At 43.1% G+C, this 20525-nt stretch overlaps 1 protein-coding gene across 6 annotated transcripts in view; it reads left to right on the top strand.

Annotated features, from left to right (window-relative positions):
• Esr1 (estrogen receptor 1) overlaps positions 1-20525 on the top strand; it is a 392770-nt gene that overhangs the window by 1163 nt on the left and 371082 nt on the right. The gene's annotated exons all lie outside the window — the stretch shown is intronic.

Here is a 20525-nt window from a genome sequence, read left to right on the forward strand (position 1 = left end):
GGTGACGTGGTAGTTACAAAAGGCAGAAAAGGATACTTTCATTTTGGCCACAGGAAAGCCACCCGTTTCCTGTAGTGGAAAGTCTCATGCTTGACCAAGAAGTTGCCAGTGTTTGTTCTCTCTGACTTGCCCAAAAAAGTCTAGCTGGTTAAAATTTATTTTAATTTTTTTAAACCTAATGTAAGGGTTGGGTTTTATTAAGATGATGTTCAATCGTGACATGCGGTACCACTCAAGGGTGCCAGATGTTTTAAAATTAGCTTCTTGGGCCAAATCTAATAGATTTACAGAGCACCTCCACCCACAAGGTTTATGGGAAATGTATTTGGTTTTGAATTTGAAACAATAATGTATGCAGAGAGGACGGATGTTGGAGTACCAATTTAAAGTATTTGAACTTTTTTTTTTTTTAACAAAGTCAGTAGGGTGGGAACCTCTGTCATCTCAGGGATCAGAAACCTATTTATATTCATTAAAATTCTTTCCTGTTTCTCAAAAAAAAAAAGGCGGCAAATGTTTGCCCACATTTTGTCAATAGCCCCTGAAGGCCCATTCTAGGCCCTGTACAGCTGTAATGCTATAGAGGTTGGATCCAGTCTTGTAGCGACTGGTGGATTTTTGTCATAGAAATTAGAAGTAACACTGACATAGAGATGAGAGACAAGGCAACCAGGAAAATTGGCAAAATATTGAGTGTGAATGCCAGGGTTATATTCATGAGTGGGAGGTGCTGTTTTGACACGTGAAGGTTGTTGTTCAGTTTGGTTGCCCACGACAGTAAAGGAAGAGAATAAGACAACTTGCTTTCCTTCAGCCTTTCACTCAGTTTAGGACTTAGAACCACTTGCTTCTCGTCGTCCTCAGACATACAAACTCCTAAGCCCGTAGACATCCCACCAGATGCCTGCTGTGTGTGCTAACACAGGTGGTTATCTCTGCCTGTCTCTGTACTTTTGGTCCACTTGGTCAGAATGTGTGCTTGAGATGAGGCCACAGTTGAGCTGAAGTTTGTTCCATGGGTACAGGGAGGCTGTAGAGAAAAACAGACAAGAGAGACCACCATGCCTCTGTTCTGCTAAAACATGTAGGAGGTGTGATCCTGTCCATCCACCTCTGCCTGGGTTGACTGGCTGTTGTTTACTGAGAAAGTGATACCACCTATGAGGTTCCTGCAAAGAGCCTAACAAAGTGTGTGTGTGTGTGTGTGTGTGTGTGTGTGTGTGTGTGTGCATGAGGTATATGTGTGTAGGGGCATGTGTGTTCCACAGTGAACATGTGGAGGTCAGAGGACATTTTGTGGAGTCACTTCTCTGCCATCTTCTCATGGGCTCTGGGGATTGAACTCAGGACACCAGGCTTGCTCAGCAAGTACTTTACCCCTGAGCCATCTCACTGAACCCCCTGATGCTCTTTTTAAAGGTAAGCACTTTACAGGTAACTTTTGCTAAAGATAGTTATGATAGCTGTGATTTCTGTCTCTCTAGCAACATTTCAATAGTCTTCTTCTACATCAGCCTAGGTTAGCCTAGTTAGGGTTCTGGTTAGCAAAACTTCATGCATGACTTTCTAGGGTGTGTGTGTGTGTGTGTGTGTGTGTGTGTGTGTGTGTGTGTGTAGACAGCCTCCAGCCGTGTGATGAAGCTTGCATGTGAGCTGCGGGTGGTGATGGGATGTTAGACAAAGTGTCATGTCTTCCTTGCGGTGTCAACCTCCTTGTGAGATGTTCTGTGGTGTGAGATGCGTGCGATGTAGGAGAAGCACTTTCTTTCCTGGTGCAAAAAAAAAAAAAAATCAAGAGTCTTGTTGGTGACACAGCCGCCACTCCATTATCTCAACTACAGTTTTCAGGAGTGTAATCTGGCTTACCCTCTCACACTCACCAGTTCTCAACCCTTTGGGGGAGGGGTCTCCCTGTGGAGAGTGGATGTGGATATGGCACTGCTGTCGTGAAGAGGATCACAGGACCTTCTTGCTACTGCTCATCACAAGGAGATGGGTGGGTGGGAAGGAGAGGACAATCATAGGGGAAGCCTCAAGTTGTCCAAGGATTGTCAATATGCGAAGTGGTTGGTGGCCCTGGTAACTGTCCTTCTCTGGAGTGGTGGCATTCCAGTTTTTTGTTTTGTTTTGTTTTGTTTTAAGATTTCTTATTCCTTGGTTCTTGTCAAAGCATTTGGCATTTGCTTAGGTGGCCATCAGCTGAACTCTCTAAATGGATCTCCTTCCCCACTTCCTTCAGAAGAGCCTCCCTGGTCCTTCTGCATTGGGGGCCTACAGGCTTGAGACCCTTTCTATCTCTGCTTCTCACTGGGAGAGTTCCTTTGATGATTGTGATAAGGAAATCCACAAGGGATTTTAAGTTTCTCTGCAAGATGGCATTCATCCTTTGACCTCTGAGCTTTATTTGCTACAATCAGTCATTCATTAGGACTTGCTTTATTATCAAACCTTACAAAGAAAGGGAACTTAGTAAAGCTGGTCACGTTGTGTAGTCCGTAATCCATTTCTGCATCTTTGTGTATAAAGCTATGCAACACTCGCACATCCTTTTCCAATAAGAGACACTGGGAATCCCATTTGCAAGAACTCTTGCTACTGGATATTTTGGCATCCAATTTATTCAGAAAAGAATGTAGTTCTGTTTGGCTTACTTACTAAATTCTTAATTTTGTCCAGGAATGAGAACATTGCAAAGCCCAACTGTGGCCCATTAAGGTCTGTTCTAAAGGGTCTGCTGCAGACCCTATTGGAAGTGCCCTAGGTGCCCACAGTGGGTTTTTGCTTAGGGTTGCATTGTGGTATGAAGAGGCTGGTACTCATCCACATTAAATATGCAACAGATGCCTTTGATTGAACACGATGCAGTCTTGGTGCTCTAGATGACTTTTATTATCAGAAGTGGAGAGTTGGGCACATAGTATGATGTGTCATCAATACAGAATAACCATGACATATGCTAATTTAGTAGAAAGCAATGTGTACTTCATAGAGATGAGAGCCATGGTACGGACACACAGGAAAGTCACTGCTGATTGGCATGGGGGACTTTGGGACAGGAAATGACACTTGGCCTTGACCCAAGAAGGATGGGTATGCTGCCCTGGGAAGATGTTAGGGGGTAAAAGATGCTATTCCAAGGTAAGGGACAATCACCTTGGGGGATCAGGAGTTGATCTGATAGGAAGATAAGTAGGAAGTATGCAGGGAGGTATTAGCAGTGAATTAGGACCGTGAAGTTAAATGTCATTTTAAGGACCTTGGACTTCATATTGGAGGCATTAAAGATTTTGGTGTGAGGTTGCAATGAAATGAGGTTTCCTTCTCTTTGGAAATAGATTAAGGTTTTTAGTTGAAGAGTTAGCACATCAATTTGGAGATGATTGGACTAGCTTAGGAGAGGTGAATTGCTAATTTAAAAGGAACAACTTAAATTGGGCAATTTAGCAAATCTTTTAAGACCCACTTTCTGAATTATGATTATTTATGGGGGCTAAAGACTTAGTCTCAAAAATGGCCAGTAGAGAGAGGCATGGGATGGGAGTCAAAAGATATTACTGTAAAGCGAGCCAGGTGGTGCAAGCCTTCAATCCCAGCTACTCAGGAAGCTGAGGCAGGAGATTCACTATTGGAAGGTCTACAGGGGTTATATGGTGAGATCAATACCAGCTTTGAAACTTGAAACTAATCCCCTTCTCGAAAGAGTCAGTTAGGAAAGGGTGAGGGATGTGACTCAGTATTAGAGAGCTTACTTAGAATATGCAAGATCCTGTGTTTATTTTCCAGCAATGAACAGACAGAAGACAGACAGACAGACAGACAGGCGTATGCTGAGTATTTTGCTATTTTTATAATTCAAAGATGGGTCTAGCAAGTAGCTGCCAAATGGCTGCTAGAAGGTTCCATTCAGGGATCACTAGGGACTAAACAGCACACTTTATATGCAAAATGCTTTTCTCCCTGGGGTATTTTTATAGCAAAATAATCTTATTTGGATAGAATATAGATTCATAAGAAAACAGCTCCTATTTGTATGACATGGAAACTGCTGAAATTATTGGTAATTTATACATACTTGTCAACCATGTACTCCAACATGCACTTTACACTGTGTACTCAAGCAGCCCTTTGACTTTGGAGGCCCAATTCCCTAGCAAGTAAGTGAAGGCATGGCACACCGGGTATGACCCCAACGTTGGTAGCAAATCCTGCTTCTGTACCTCCTGTCTTCAGCAACCTCCGTTTGGAATAGTGAGTCAAGACATTAGCATATGCACAATTAAGCCCATAGGTGCCAGTCTGGGAGTACAAGATGACTGATGTCATTGGAGGCTCTCTTAGGGAAGTCACTGAGTCCAGTGACTGGAGGTCCAAAGAAAAGGGGTGGAAGGAGGGTGTGCTTTTTCCCTTTCTCTTTTATCTTGTCCTTTAAAGGAGTAAGGTATGGTAAAATGTTACGGTGACAGCTGTAGAAGAAAATGCTTGTCTACTGGGGACAGGGATTGCACAGTCAGTAATCTCACTTCAGTTACAATGAATCTCAAAGGCTGCTGAGTGTCCCAGATTTCCTGTTTTGAGCAGAGAAGTACAGGGAGAGGGTGACAGGGTGTTACTCTGCTAGAGGGACATTGCTCATGTTGCTTTGGTGTCCTTCCCTCTGGTTCATTTTCAAAATTCACCAATCAAGGGAAGGGCTGCTTCAAATTTAGTGTGCAACAAAAACAAAAAAGATTCATAGAAAAATGTTTTCTAGGAAAGGCAAAAACCAGAAACCAAGAGTCAGCTCACTGTCGTGCTCCAGTTGCATAAGTAGGGTTCAAGTGCTGAGAATTAATCACTGAGGACAGTTCACAAATTATTTGTGCTCCGATGAGACAGGCCCTCAATCTCCTTCCTTCTCACCCTCTGGACTCGGTCCATCTCACTCCTTCCTCAGCGTTTAGAGTAGAAAGGACATTTAAACGTGCCAATTTTCTCCTTGTGGGAAGCCTAGCTCGTATGTTGAGCAAGGAAAGAAATTTATGTTGTTACACAGAAGAAGGCTGGGGATTTTGCAAGGCCTTAATTTGTTCATAGGGAGCGTTGTCGTCTACTGTCATTTATGTTCGAGACTAGAACACACCGAGCAGGTATAAAAAGTATAAAAGAATAGCTAACAGCCTGCACTTGACTTCTTCGTCCAGTTCTTCTGTTCAAAATTTATTGTCTTTTAAAAAAAGTATCAAACCTATTCTCAGAGGAGAGGTATTTTCTGTGACCACAAGGAAACATCTGTGAGGTCGAACCTTAGAGCAAAGAGCCAGTCAGAACATTTAGCAAGTGAGGCTTAGACTTCAGGAGAACAGAGTTAATCAAGGAAACGCTTAAAGCTATGAAGAAAGCAAATCAGAAAAGTTTCTTATCGCTGGCAAGCTGAGGCCCCGAGTTCATATTAATTAAGACATGTCAGAATCCACAATGAATCAAGTAGGGAGTGTCGTATTCTGGTAACTTTGGAAGCTGGTGTCAGTCCCGACGGCCAGGATTTATAGTAGATTATATAATGGAATCCTGATTTCTAAGACATCAAAGGAAAATTCTGGCTCTCTCCTCGTGCATTCTCTTAGGTCAAGCCTACCCAGCAACAAGCCAAGTGGAGGGTTGAGCAGGCAGGAGAGACGGCCAAACCTGATAATGCATAACCAGAAAGTCTCTGTGAAGGAAAAGAAACTGTGGACTGAAGTGGGGTAAAGAATGCGGGGCAACTTGGTCAATGTCCACAGTCCAGCTTTGCTGAATGGCAGCCAATCGCTTGCTTCGGGTAATTATTTAGAACCTGTTGCAAACACTGGGGCAGAAATGAAGTTTATCACTAAAGTGGTTGCATGTTTGTGCAAATTTTCTCCGTTACCAGTATCATCTGCGATTGTGTCTAATTCTGAGTATCTCCAGGGAGGGGATTTCACTCTCTTACATGTGTGGGCAGAAGTGGTGGAGGAAGCCTGTACCATCTGAAGTAACACCCGGGAGAGGTTTTTTTCACGTTTCTCCCCTCCAACATACATACATTCCCCACTGAAAAGGCTGATGCTTTCTATCAATTGGGGTTCATTGAATTTATATGTCTGTATCATCTTAATTTTAGTAGAACACAAGAAAGTATATCAGCCTGTAGAATAGGGTTTGAAGTACTTTAGTTCACACACACACACACACACACACACAGACACAAACACACAGAGACACAGACATAGACACACACACAGACATAGACACACACACAGACATAGACACACACACAGACATAGACACACACACACACACACACACACACATACACACACACTGGCAGAATCAATGTGGTGTTTTTTTCTCTTCTGTTGACTTCGGAAACCACAAACTACTTAATTTGAGCAGGTGTTTCCCAGCCCAAAATTATAGCCTTCAACCCATTGTTCTTTGTAAACCTGTCAGTGTGGATTCATTCTCTATTAGATTTTTCCACTTGTGTTCTCTCTCTCTCTCTCTCTCTCTCTCTCTCTCTCTCTCTCTCTCTCTCTCTCTCTCTCTCTCTGGATTTTCAAGACAGGGTTTCTCTGTGTAGCTCTAACTCTCTTGGAACTCACTCTGTAGACAAGGCTGGCCTCGAACTCACAGAGACCCAACTGTCTTTACTTCAGAGCACTTTGATTAAAGGCATGTGCCATCACCACCCTCACCCTCACCTGTTCTTTAATTTGAGAAAAAGTTTGTAAAAAAGATTCACTGTTTCTTGTAATTAAAAAATAAAGATATCTTTACACTCTAGACAGATGGACATTACTTATACATTTTCACCATTACACAACACACCACACACACACACACACACACACACACACACACACACACACACACATACACACACACACGCACGCACACAAGAATCTGGGGCCATTCCCCACCCTCTAACCCCTGAAGCTCAGGTGAGATTTGAAATGGTCCATGGATGTGATCATAACACATTGCACGTGTGCATGAAACTGTCAAAAATAAACAGATTAACATATTTTAAAATTGGAAGCGGTGACCTCTTCACAAGCCTGTGACAACCACGTAAAGGTGCAAACTGTATGCGAAGTGAATTCCTTAACCAATAAGGGTTCTATTTAAGAATGGCCAATGGTTCCTGGTTGCTGCCACTGCAGAGAGCCCGTGGGCAGCACCCCACGAGCGAACCTGAGCCTCCGGACCACAGGTAAGACCAAATTTTCTGCTGCAAGAAAGCTGCCTGGTGAGCTTGGGACACACGGAAGCGGAATTTCTCTAGGACCGGGCACGTTCTGTGTTTACCGGAAGTCCCACACCCGCGGATCCCGGCCCGCAGCAGCTCTCTGCTCCCAGACCCGGTGAGAGAGAGACCCAACCGCCTGATCAGGTGGGCACTCCTGAGGCTGCAGAGCGGAAGAGACCACCAACTCTGCTCACCCCTGCCCACATCCCTGGCCCAAGAGGAAACTGTATAAGGCCTCTGGGCTCCCGTGGGGGAGGGCCCAGGAGCGGCAGGATCCCTGCCTGAGACACCACCGGAACCTGAAAGAAACAGACTGGATAAACAGTTCTCTGCACCCAAATCCCGTGGGAGGGAGAGCTAAACCTTCAGAGAGGCAGACAAGCCTGGGAAACCAGAAGAGACTGCTCCCTGCACACACATCTCGGACGCCAGAGGAAAAAGCCAAAGACCATCTGGAACCCTGGTGCACTGAAGCTCCCGGAAGGGGCGGCACAGGTCTTCCTGGTTGCTGCCGCTGCAGAGAGCCCGTGGGCAGCACCCCACGAGCGAACTTGAGCCTCAGGACCACAGGTAAGACCAAATTTTCTGCTGCAAGAAAGCTGCCTGGTGAACTCAAGACACAGGCCCACAGGAACAGCTGAAGACCTGTAGAGAGGAAAAACTACACGCCCGAAAGCAGAACACTCTGTCCCCATAACTGGCTGAAAGAAAACAGGAAAACAGGTCTACAGCACTCCTGACACACAGGCTTATAGGACAGTCTAGCCACTGTCAGAAATAGCAGAACAAAGTAACACTAGAGATAATCTGATGGCGAGAGGCAAGCACAGGAACCCAAGCAACAGAAACCAAGACTACATGGCACCATCGGAGCCCAATTCTCCCATCAAAACAAACATGGAATATCCAAACACACCAGAAAAGCAAGATCTATTTTCAAAATCATATTTGATCATGATGCTGGAGGACTTCAAGAAAGACGTGAAGAACTCCCTTAGAGAACAAGTAGAAGCCTACAGAGAGGAATCGCAAAAATGCCTGAAAGAATCGCAAAAATCCCTGAAAGAATTCCAGGAAAACATAAATAAACAAGTAGAAGCCCATAGAGAGGAGACACAAAAATCCCTGAAAGAATTCCAGGAAAACATAAATAAACAAGTAGAAGCCCATAGAGAGGAGACACAAAAATCCCTGAAAGAATTCCAGGAAAACACAATCAAACAGTTGAAGGAATTAAAAATGGAAATAGAAGCAATCAAGAAAGAACACATGGAAACGACCCTGGATATAGAAAACCAAAAGAAGAGACAAGGAGCTGTAGATACAAGCTTCACCAACAGAATACAAGAGATGGAAGAGAGAATCTCAGGAGCAGAAGATTCCATAGAAATCATTGACTCAACTGTCAAAGATAATGTAAAGCAGAAAAAGCTACTGGTCCAAAACATACAGGAAATCCAGGACTCAATGAGAAGATCAAACCTAAGGATAATAGGTATAGAAGAGAGTGAAGACTCCCAGCTCAAAGGACCAGTAAATATCTTCAACAAAATCATAGAAGAAAACTTCCCTAACCTAAAAAAAGAGATATCCATAGACATACAAGAAGCCTACAGAACTCCAAATAGATTGGACCAGAAAAGAAACACCTCCTGTCACATAATTGTCAAAACACCAAACGCACAAAATAAAGAAAGAATATTAAAAGCAGTAAGGGAAAAAGGTCAAGTAACATATAAAGGGAGACCTATCAGAATCACACCAGACTTCTCGCCAGAAGCTATGAAGGCCAGAAGATCCTGGACTGATGTCATACAGACCCTAAGAGAACACAAATGCCAGCCCAGGTTACTGTATCCAGCAAAACTCTCAATTAACATTGATGGAGAAACCAAGATATTCCATGACAAAACCAAATTTACACAATATCTTTCTACAAATCCAGCACTACAAAGGATAATAAATGGTAAAGCCCAACATAAGGAGGCAAGCTATACCCTAGAAGAAGCAAGAAACTAATCGTCTTGGCAACAAAACAAAGACAATGAAAGCACACAAACATAACCTCACATCAAATATGAATATAAAGGGAAGCAATAATCACTATTCCTTAATATCTCTCAATATCAATGGCCTCAACTCCCCAATAAAAAGACATAGATTAACAAACTGGATACGCAACGGGGACCCTGCATTCTGCTGCCTACAGGAAACACACATCAGAGACAAAGACAGACACTACCTCAGAGTGAAAGGCTGGAAAACAACTTTCCAAGCAAATGGTCAGAAGAAGCAAGCTGGAGTAGCCATTCTAATATCAGATAAAATCAATTTCCAACTAAAAGTCATCAAAAAAGATAAGGAAGGACACTTCATATTCATCAAAGGAAAAATCCACCAAGATGAACTCTCAATCCTAAATATCTATGCCCCAAATACAAGGGCACCTACATACGTAAAAGAAACCTTACTAAAGCTCAAAACACACATTGCACCTCACACAATAATAGTGGGAGATTTCAACACACCACTCTCATCAATGGACAGATCATGGAAACAGAAATTAAACAGTGATGTCGACAGACTAAGAGAAGTCATGAGCCAAATGGACTTAACGGATATTTATAGAACATTCTATCCTAAAGCAAAAGGATATACCTTCTTCTCAGCTCCTCATGGTACTTTTTCCAAAATTGACCATATAATTGGTCAAAAAACGGGCCTCAACAGGTACAGAAAGATAGAAATAATCCCATGCGTGCTATCAGACCACCACGGCCTAAAACTGGTCTTCAATAACAATAAGGGAAGAATGCCCACATATACGTGGAAATTGAACAATGCTCTACTCAATGATAACCTGGTCAAGGAAGAAATAAAGAAAGAAATTAAAAACTTTTTAGAATTTAATGAAAATGAAGATACAACATACCCAAACTTATGGGACACAATGAAAGCTGTGCTAAGAGGAAAACTCATAGCGCTGAGTGCCTGCAGAAAGAAACAGGAAAGAGCATATGTCAGCAGCTTGACAGCACACCTAAAAGCTCTAGAACAAAAAGAAGCAAATACACCCAGGAGGAGTAGAAGGCAGGAAATAATCAAACTCAGAGCTGAAATCAACCAAGTAGAAACAAAAAGGACCATACAAATAATCAACAGAACCAAAAGTTGGTTCTTTGAGAAAATCAACAAGATAGATAAACCCTTAGCCAGACTAACGAGAGGACACAGAGAGTGTGTTCAAATGAACAAAATCAGAAATGAAAAGGGAGACATAACTACAGATTCAGAGGAAATTCAAAAAATCATCAGATCTTACTATAAAAACCTATATTCAACAAAATTTGAAAATCTTCAGGAAATGGACAATTTCCTAGACAGATACCAGGTATCGAAGTTAAATCAGGAACAGATAAACCATTTAAACAACCCCATAACTCCTAAGGAAATAGAAGCAGTCATTAAAGGTCTCCCAACCACAAAGAGCCCAGGTCCAGATGGGTTCAGTGCAGAATTCTATCAAACCTTCATAGAAGACCTCATACCAATATCATCCAAACTATTCCACAAAATTGAAACAGATGGAGCACTACCGAATTCCTTCTACGAAGCCACAATTACTCTTATACCTAAACCACACAAAGACCCAACAAAGAAAGAGAACTTCAGACCAATTTCCCTTATGAATATCGACACAAAATTACTCAATAAAATTCTGGCAAACCGAATTCAAGAGCACATCAAAACAATCATCCACCATGATCAAGTAGGCTTCATCCCAGGCATGCAGGGATGGTTTTATACAGAAAACCATCAATGTGATCCATTATATAAACAAACTGAAAGAACAAAACCACATGATCATTTCATTAGATGCTGAGAAAGCATTTGACAAAATTCAACACCCCTTCATGATAAAAGTCCTGGAAAGAATAGGAATTCAAGGCCCATACCTAAACATAGTAAAAGCCATATACAGCAAACCAGTTGCTAACATTAAACTAAATGGAGAGAAACTTGAAGCAATCCCACTAAAATCAGGGACTAGACAAGGCTGCCCACTCTCTCCCTACTTATTCAATATAGTTCTTGAAGTTCTAGCCAGAGCAATCAGACAACAAAAGGAGATCAAGGGGATACAGATCGGAAAAGAAGAGGTCAAAATATCACTATTTGCAGATGACATGATAGTATATTTAAGTGATCCCAAAAGTTCCACCAGAGAACTACTAAAGCTGATAAACAACTTCAGCAAAGTGGCTGGGTATAAAATTAACTCAAATAAATTAGTAGCCTTCCTCTACACAAAAGAGAAACAAGCCGAGAAAGAAATTAGGGAAACGACACCCTTCATAATAGACCCAAACAATATAAAGTACCTCGGTGTGACTTTAACCAAGCAAGTAAAAGATCTGTACAATAAGAACTTCAAGACTCTGAAGAAAGAAATTGAGGAAGACCTCAGAAGATGGAAAGATCTCCCATGCTCATGGATTGGCAGGATTAATATAGTAAAAATGGCCATTTTACCAAAAGCAATCTACAGATTCAATGCAATCCCCATCAAAATACCAATCCAATTCTTCAAAGAGTTAGAACAATTTGCAAATTCATCTGGAATAACAAAAAACCCAGGATAGCTAAAGCTATCCTCAACAATAAAAGGACTTCAGGGGGAATCACTATCCCTGAACTCAAGCAGTATTACAGAGCAATAGTGACAAAAACTGCATGGTATTGGTACAGAGACAGACAGATAGACCAATGGAATAGAATTGAAGACCCAGAAATGAACCCACACACCTATGGTCACTTGATTTTTGACAAAGGAGCCAAAACCATCCAATGGAAAAAAGATAGCATTTTCAGCAAATGGTGCTGGTTCAACTGGAGGGCAACATGTAGAAGAATGCAGATCGATCCATGCTTATCACCCTGTACAAAGCTTAAGTCCAAGTGGATCAAGGCCCTCCACATCAAACCAGACACACTCAAACTAATAGAAGAAAAACTAGGGAAGCATCTGGAACACATAGGCACTGGAAAAAATTTCCTGAACAAAACACCAATGGCTTATGCTCTAAGATCAAGAATCGACAAATGGGATCTCATAAAACTGCAAAGCTTCTGTAAGGCAAAGGACACGGTGGTTAGGACAAAACGGCAACCAACAGATTGGGAAAAGATCTTTACCAATCCTACAACAGATAGAGGCCTTATATCCAAAATATACAAAGAACTCAAGAAGTTAGACCGCAGGGAAACAAATAACCCTATTAAAAAATGGGGTTCAGAGCTAAACAAAGAATTCACAGCTGAGGAATGCCGAATGGCTGAGAAACACCTAAAGAAATGTTCAACATCTTTAGTCAAAAGGGAAATGCAAATCAAAACAACCCTGAGATTTCACCTCACACCAGTTAGAATGGCTAAGATCAAAAACCCAGGTGACAGCAGATGCTGGCGAGGATGTGGAGAAAGAGGAACACTCCTCCATTGTTGGTGGGATTGCAGACTGGTAAAACCATTCTGGAAATCAGTCTGGAGGTTCCTCAGAAAATTGGACATTGAACTGCCTGAGGATCCAGCTATACCTCTCTTGGGCATATACCCAAAAGATGCCTCAACATATAAAAGAGACACGTGCTCCACTATGTTCATCGCAGCCTTATTTATAATAGCCAGAAAATGGAAAGAACCCAGATGCCCTTCAACAGAGGAATGGATACAGAAAATGTGGTACATCTACACAATGGAATATTACTCAGCTATCAAAAACGAGTTTATGAAATTCGTAGGCAAATGGTTGGAACTGGAAAATATCATCCTGAGTGAGCTAACCCAATCACAGAAAGGCATACATGGTATGTACTCATTGATAAGTGGCTATTAGCCCAAATGCTTGAATTACCCTAGATCCCTAGAACAAACGAAACTCAAGACGGATGATCAAAATGTGAAAGCTTCACTCCTTCTTTAAATGAGGAAAAAGAATACCCTTGGCAGGGAAGGGAGAGGCAAAGATTAAAACAGAGACTGAAGGAACACCCATCCAGAGCCTGCCCCACATGTGGCCCATACATATACAGCCACCCAATTAGACAAGATGGATGAAGCAAAGAAGTGCAGACCGACAGGAGCCGGATGTAGATCGCTCCTGAGAGACACAGCCAGAATACAGCAAATACAGAGGCGAATGCCAGCAGCAAACCACTGAACTGAGAATAGGTCCCCTGTTGAAGGAATCAGAGAAAAAACTGGAAGAGCTTGAAGGGGCTTGAGACCCAAAAAGTACAACAATGCCAAGCAACCAGAGCTTCCAGGGACTAAGCCACTCTCTAAAGACTATACATGGACTGACCCTGGACTCTGACCCCATAGGTAGCAATGAATATCCTAGTAAGAGCACCAGTGGAAGGGGAAGCCCTGGGTCCTGCTAAGACTGAACCCCCAGTGAACTAGTCTATGGGGGGAGGGCGGCAATGGGGGGAGGGTTGGGAGGGGAACACCCATAAGGAAGGGGAGGGGGCAGGGGGATGTTTGCCCGGAAACCGGAAGGGAATAACACTCGAAATGTATATAAGAAATACTCAAGTTAATAAAAAAAAATAATGTTCATAAAAAAAAAAAAAGAATGGCCAATGAAGGGGTTGGGGATTTAGCTCAGTGGTAGAGCGCTTGCCTAGGAAGCGCAAGGCCCTGGGTTCGGTCCCCAGCTCCAAAAAAAGAACCAAAAAAAAAAAAAAAAAGAATGGCTAATGAAATATTTCTGAAGTATTGTTTGGAATCCCTTGTAATAAAGTAACAATGTAAGCACAGGGTCACGGCAAGATCAGGAAGGTCTGTAGGTGGTGAGCTAAGCTGTGCATGGAGAGGTATTGCTGTATCCCTCCCTCGCTCTGTGCAGTGAATCTCCACCACATTGTCCTATGCTGGGCAAATCCATAAAGCACAGCTGTAACGGGCACTCGGGCTTGAATGCCTGCTTTCAGATACTGTGGGCAAGGAGGTTTTGTTCTAGTGGCAAAGATAGAAGGCATCCTAGGAACCTGGATCCTAGCCTGTGTAAGGATGGACCAACGTTACTAGTTCTGTCAGTTGTGAAGCACTCATGTGTTACTCAGGTTTTGGCTTTACATGTGTTTGTGTGTTCTCATGGGTGTGGGCTAACATGTATGTTTAGGGCTATAAACTCCAGTTTTTACATTTGTGTGTCAAATACTTTTTGTACTGAGCTATCTCCTCTAGCCTGCTACGTGTGTGTATGTGAGTGTGTGTGTGCGTGCGTGTGGTGTGTGTAGTGACACTTTTGGACTTTTGGTTTTACAAAAAAACCCCACAGAAATATTATAAGAAAGTGTTTTTGTCTTAATCCCAGGTGTGGAATATGGTACTGTTTTGGACTGACCACAGCAGCTAACGGTGATTTGCCTTGTGCTCTAGCAGAGGTGTGGTTTTGCCAGCTGTGATAGTCTCTTCCATTGTGTGACATTTGGAATTCCAGAAAGTTTTCATAGAGTATATAAATGCTAGGGCCCTGAGGGGCTGGGTTGGTCATTTTAGGTCATTCAGAGTTTGTTGGTAGTTGTACTCAATGAAGAAACAAAAAGAAAGAAATTAGACTCAGGGTTCTCTCTCTCTCTCTCTCTCTCTCTCTCTCTCTCTCTCTCTCTCTCTCTCTCTGTGTGTGTGTGTGTGTGTGTCTGTCTGTCTGTCTTTATCTCCTTTCTCTCCTATCTAGTGATGGGAATGAAGGGTGGGGGTAAAGGAAGGGAAAAAGAAGAACTCACAAAGTAGCAAAGACCAGCTCCTTAAGTGACTGTGTGTCGGGCATGCTTATACAGGTGTGCTTGCAAGTGCAAATGGGCACAGGGGGGCAGTCAGATATTGTCTCTCATGCTATTCACTTCAGATTTAGAGTCAGGATCTCTCATTGGCCTGGAACTCAGCTCAGGGATCCACTCTCTCTATCTTTCCTGTTCTGTGATTACAAAACAGGTGCCATCATAACTGGATTCTTTTACCTGGATTCCAGGGGCTAGAATTCAGGGCTCTACATTTACAAGTCAGGTACTTTACTCCCTAGGTGATAAGTTTAGCCCTTTACTTAACCTTGTGAGTGAGTGTAGTCAAGGGCTTTGATGTGAGTCGATTTGCAGAACACTGAGACCACAGTAGTTTCTGACTATCTGTTTCATGTACATGGGGGTTCAAACTAAGTTCACATAGCAACCATCTGATATTATCTACATCCCTTCTTACTCTCTGTTGAAAGACAAAAGGAAGGAGACACCTGGAGAGACATAGGCACAAGCATCTCTCAATATAATTTATACCTTAGCATTAGATCTCAGCTTGGCTTCTTAGAAAGGATTCAGATGCTGACCTTAATGGAACTACTGAGAGATGGGTGTGAACAGGTGATTTTCTCCTTGTTGGTTCTTGGCTTATTTCCTCACTACACAAAGCCTAATTTGGGTGTGAGCTTGAAGTATGAATTTCCAATGCATACTGATGAGTGTTCCACAAATGTTTCTTGAGTTGAAATTAAGAATATAATCTGATTTAATGGGGTAACATTTAGGACATTGTGTAGTTGGGCTTTCTTTCCTTCTCTTTTGTCCCTCTCTATCTTTCCCTTCTCCTCTCCCCTCTCTTCCTCCTCCTTTCCCCTTTCTCCACTCCCTTATCCCCCCTGCCCCTCCCTTCTCCCCCTTCTCCCCCTTTCCCTTCCCCTCCACACTTTCCTTTTTCCCCCATCTTTATTAATTTGAGTATTTCTTATTTACATTTCGATTGTTATTCCCCTTCCCGGTTTCTGGACCAACATCCCCCTCCCCTTCTATATGGGTGTTCCCCTCCCCATCCTTCTCCCATTACCGCCCTCCCCACAACAATCATGTTCACTGGGGGTTCAGTCTTGGCAGGACCAAGGGATTCCCCTTCCACTGGTGCCCTTACTAGGCTATTCATTGCTACCTATGCAGTTGGAGCCCAGGGTCAGTCCATGTATAGTCTTTGGGTAGTGGCTTAGTCCCTTAGCTCTGGTTGGTTGGCATTGTTGTTCATATGGGGTCTCGAGCCCCTTCAAGCTCTTCCAGTCCTTTATCTGATTCCTTCAACGGGGGTCCCGTTCTCAATTCAGTGGTTTGCTGCTGGCATTCGCCTATGTATTTGCTGTATTCTGGCTGTGTCTCTCAGGAGAGATCTACATCCGGTTCCTGTCAGTCTGCACTTCTTTGCTTCATCCATCTTATCTAATTGGGTGGCTGTATATGTATGGGCCACATGTGGGGCAGGCTCTGAATGGGTGTTCCTTCTGTGTCTGTTTTAATCTTTGCCTCTCTATTCCCTCCCAAGGGTATCCTTGTTCCCCTCATAAAGAAGGAGTGAACCATTCACATTTTGGTCATCCTCCTTGAGTTTCATGTTGTTCTGTGCATCCCTCCACACTTTCTGCCTCTTCTCTCTTCCTCTCTCTTCCTTTCCCCTTCCTTCTCTCCCTCATTCCCCTTTCTTCCTTTTGTTCTCTCCCTTCTTCCTACTCCTTCCCCTACAATTTTCCTTCCCAGAGGGGTATGGAATCTAGGGTCTGGCATCCTCATAGAGGTTGCTCTGCCATAGAGCCACATCTCTCTCCAGGCTTGGCTAAAGCATCTTTACATCTTGACCTGTTATCAGCAAGAGCCACCAATTTGCAATACAGACAGCCTGCTCTACATGCAGATCCCCACCCTCAATGTTTTAAAGCTTTAAACTGCGTTTTCTCTCTCACAGCTTTGCAATAGCTGGTAGTAAGTGAAAACATCCCCTTCTTCAACATTATGAGCCCTTTCTTCAATTGCTAATTGAATGGCATTGAGAAGAAGCAACATGTGAATTTATGTTTAACCCTAAAGTGGGGAACAGACTTACGTATTTCCCATTGCTACCTAGTAATGGCTTCTCAGTAATTAAGAATCTTCTCTACTGAATGCAATTATTCAAAGGGACAGTGGAAGCATGGTAAGAGAACGTAGCCTTGAAAGTAGATGAGCAGCTGTTTTACATGTATCCTGGACGCCAGTCGTAACGTGCTTTATGTAAAAGTTAAAACTGAAAATGTCTTACTGACTTCCAAATCCATTTCTCACTTCCTCCATAGAGTGCTTTTGAACCAGTTCACAGACCTCTTGGAGAGCCAGGTCTATATTCCTACAAAAGTCCACATTGTCAGCACCGATGGCTGTGTTTATTTGTAGTTTTTGAGTCCAGTAGCAGGCCGTGTGATATAAAATATTGAGAGCCCTCTGGCTTGTAAATATCGTGTTAACCTTCAAGGCGTTCAAAAGCACAGGAAATCTGAGTCAACAGAATAGTATGTAAGTTTATTTTTATATAACCTGCCTGAACTGTGAGGGAGGGGCGGGGCGTGGACCCAGGCCTGCCTGCCAATCTGCTCTGCCAGTGAACTAAACCTGATCCCACTGAGAGGCAGACTGGCTCGGTCAGCATGCTGGCTTCCTACTTGTGGAGCTGGGCAGTTTGGGGGAAGCACTTTCAGGAAACCTTCTATTGAGACCGTGTTGACCAACTGTGTAGGAAACGAAGGGTTCTAGCAAAGCTTTTACTCAGTGACTAATCAAAATATTAGATAGTTTTGCCAAGCTGGGGCTTAGTCACAATCCTCAGAAGTGTGGTGGGACTCGTCAGCCAAGTCTTCAGAAGGTCTAGATGATCAACTGTCCTCAGGCACAAGGGGCCTTCTGAGCTCCTGCTTGCGAAGGGCATGGCTGACCCCAGACTATTTAGGAGCACCTAGCCCCCACCCCAGGCCCCTAGCCTCTCTGGCTTATTAATCTAGACAGTTATGGTTCTAATCCCTCCATCAGGAGTGTGAGCAGCGGTGAGTCTGCCTTCATGAGAATCTCTGTGGTATTGTAGGGATGGCTGCCGGTTGGCATTTCCAGGAAGACAGTGCCTGTAGCTATTTGCCAGCTCCGTGTTGGCAGCTGGTTTGATTCCTCTTTTGGATAGCAAGGAAAAAAGATGATGAAGGAAAGGCAAAGGGGCGGGCTTGGCAAACAAATGTGTCCTTCATCTTGGTGGGGATGGGCAAAGTAGGTTGCCCAACCTGGGAGATATGGAGCCATAGTGTTTTCAGTATACTTCTCTCCCTCCCTTTCCCCCTCCCCCTCCCTCTCCCCTTTCTCCTGTCTCTCTTCCTCTCCCTCTCCTCTCTTTATCTCTCCCTCTCTCCCTTCTTCCTCTCCCCTTCTCCCCTCTTCTCTTTTCCCTTGTGTGTGTGTATGCGTGTGTGTGTGTGTGTGTGTGTGTGTGTGTGTGTGTGTGTGTGGTCTATGTACATGTCTGTACGGATGTATGGGTACCATGCTTGTACATGAGGAGGCCACCTTATTTTCCCACTGAATATGGAGCTCACAGTATTGGCTAGGATGACTGGCCAATGGGCTCCAGGATCAGGTCACCTCTCCCTCTTGGTCTGGAATTGCAGACACATAGACACCTCTGCACATACCCTTTGTGGCTGTTGGAGATGGGAACTCAAGTCCTGTGTGACAAGGCCTTTAGCCGTGAGCCATCCTCCCAGCCCTGCGTGTGTTTCTGTTCATGTGACAGTCTCTGAGTTGCTTTCTATTTTTCTTCTACTTTTGAAGTCCTGGATTCAAAACTGATTAATTCCAGAAAGTGGCGCTGTTGCTAGGATTTTGATACAAGTCTCAAACAAACAAACAAACAAAAACAAACAAACAAACAAACAAACCAAACCCACCATTGAACTCATCTGCCTGAGTAACTGCTATTTCTGTTCTGTCACCAGGATCAACTCTCCTTGTTTTCGTTAGGGCTAAAAAATAACCCAGAGCTTCTCTCTCCCACTCTCGAGTTCATTTAACTGTTAATATTAAATTCTATTCTTAACTAGAAACTCTGAAGGGATGAAAAATAACACTCAAAATGTATGTCAATAGACTAGTGTAGAGCCCACATACAGGTCTGCTTCCTCCCCATTCCTTTTAGAAGCCAGTTTTCTTCTTTTTTTTCTTTTGCTGTGTAAATGGTATCATTCAGAATATTTTTTTTCTTCATTTTCTTTTTTAATTTTTAATTTTTCTTCTTTTGGATATGTTTTTATTTACATTTCAAATGTGGCCCTTTTCTGGTTTTCCGGACATAAGCCCCCTATCCCATCCCCTTTCCCATCTTTTGTAAGGGTGTTCCCCTCCCCATCCACCCCACTCCCTGTCCCACCGACATTCCCCTATACTGGGGGTCCAACCTTGGCAGCACTAAGGACTTCTTTTCCCATTGGTTCCCAACAAGGCCATCCTCTGCTACATATGCAGCTGGAGCCATGGGTCAGTCCACATATAGTTTTTGGGTAGTGGTTTAGTCCCTGAGAGCTCTGGTTGGTTGGCATTGTTGTTCTTAAAGGGTTGCAAGCCCCTTCAGCTCTTTCAGTCCTTTCTCTAATTCCTCCAACAGGAGTCCCGTTCTCAGTTCAATGGTTTACTGCTAGCATTCGCCTCTGTATTTGACATGCTCTGGCTGTGTCTCTCAGGAGACATTTATATACAGCTCCTGTCAGCATGCACTTCTTAGCATCATCAATTATATCTAGTTTTAATAATAACTCTACTAAAATGGTGTACAGAGCTAAACAAAGAATTTTCAATATCTTTAGTCATCAGGGAAATGCAAATCAAAACAACCCTGAGATTCCACCTCACACCAGTCAGAATGACTAAGAATAGAAACTCAGGTGACAACAGATGCTGGTTAGGATGTGGAGAAAGAGGAACACTCCTCCATTGTTGGTGGGATTGCAAACTGGTGCAACCATTCTGGAAATCAGTCTGGAGGTTCCTCAGTAAATTGGACATTCCACTACCTGAGGACCCAGCTGTACTTCTCCTGGGAATATACCCAAAAGATGCTCCAACATACAACAAAGACACATGCTCCACTATGTTCATAGCAGCCTTATTTATAATAGCCAGAAGCTGGAAAGAACCCAGATGCCTTCAACAGAGAAATGGATCCAGAAAATGTGGTACATCTACACAATGGAATATTACTCAGCTATCAAAAACAATGACTTCATGAAATTCATAGGCAAACGGATTGAACTAGAAAATATCCTGAGTGAGGTAACCCAGTCACAGAAAAACACATGGTATGCACTCACTGACAAGTGGATATTAGCCCAAAAGTTTGAAATTACCCAAGATACAATCCACAGACCACATGAAGGTCAAGAAGAAAAGGATGA

This window comes from Rattus norvegicus, chromosome 1 (genome assembly GCF_036323735.1).
Source record: "Rattus norvegicus strain BN/NHsdMcwi chromosome 1, GRCr8, whole genome shotgun sequence".
In the NCBI taxonomy this organism is placed as follows: domain Eukaryota; kingdom Metazoa; phylum Chordata; class Mammalia; order Rodentia; family Muridae; genus Rattus; species Rattus norvegicus.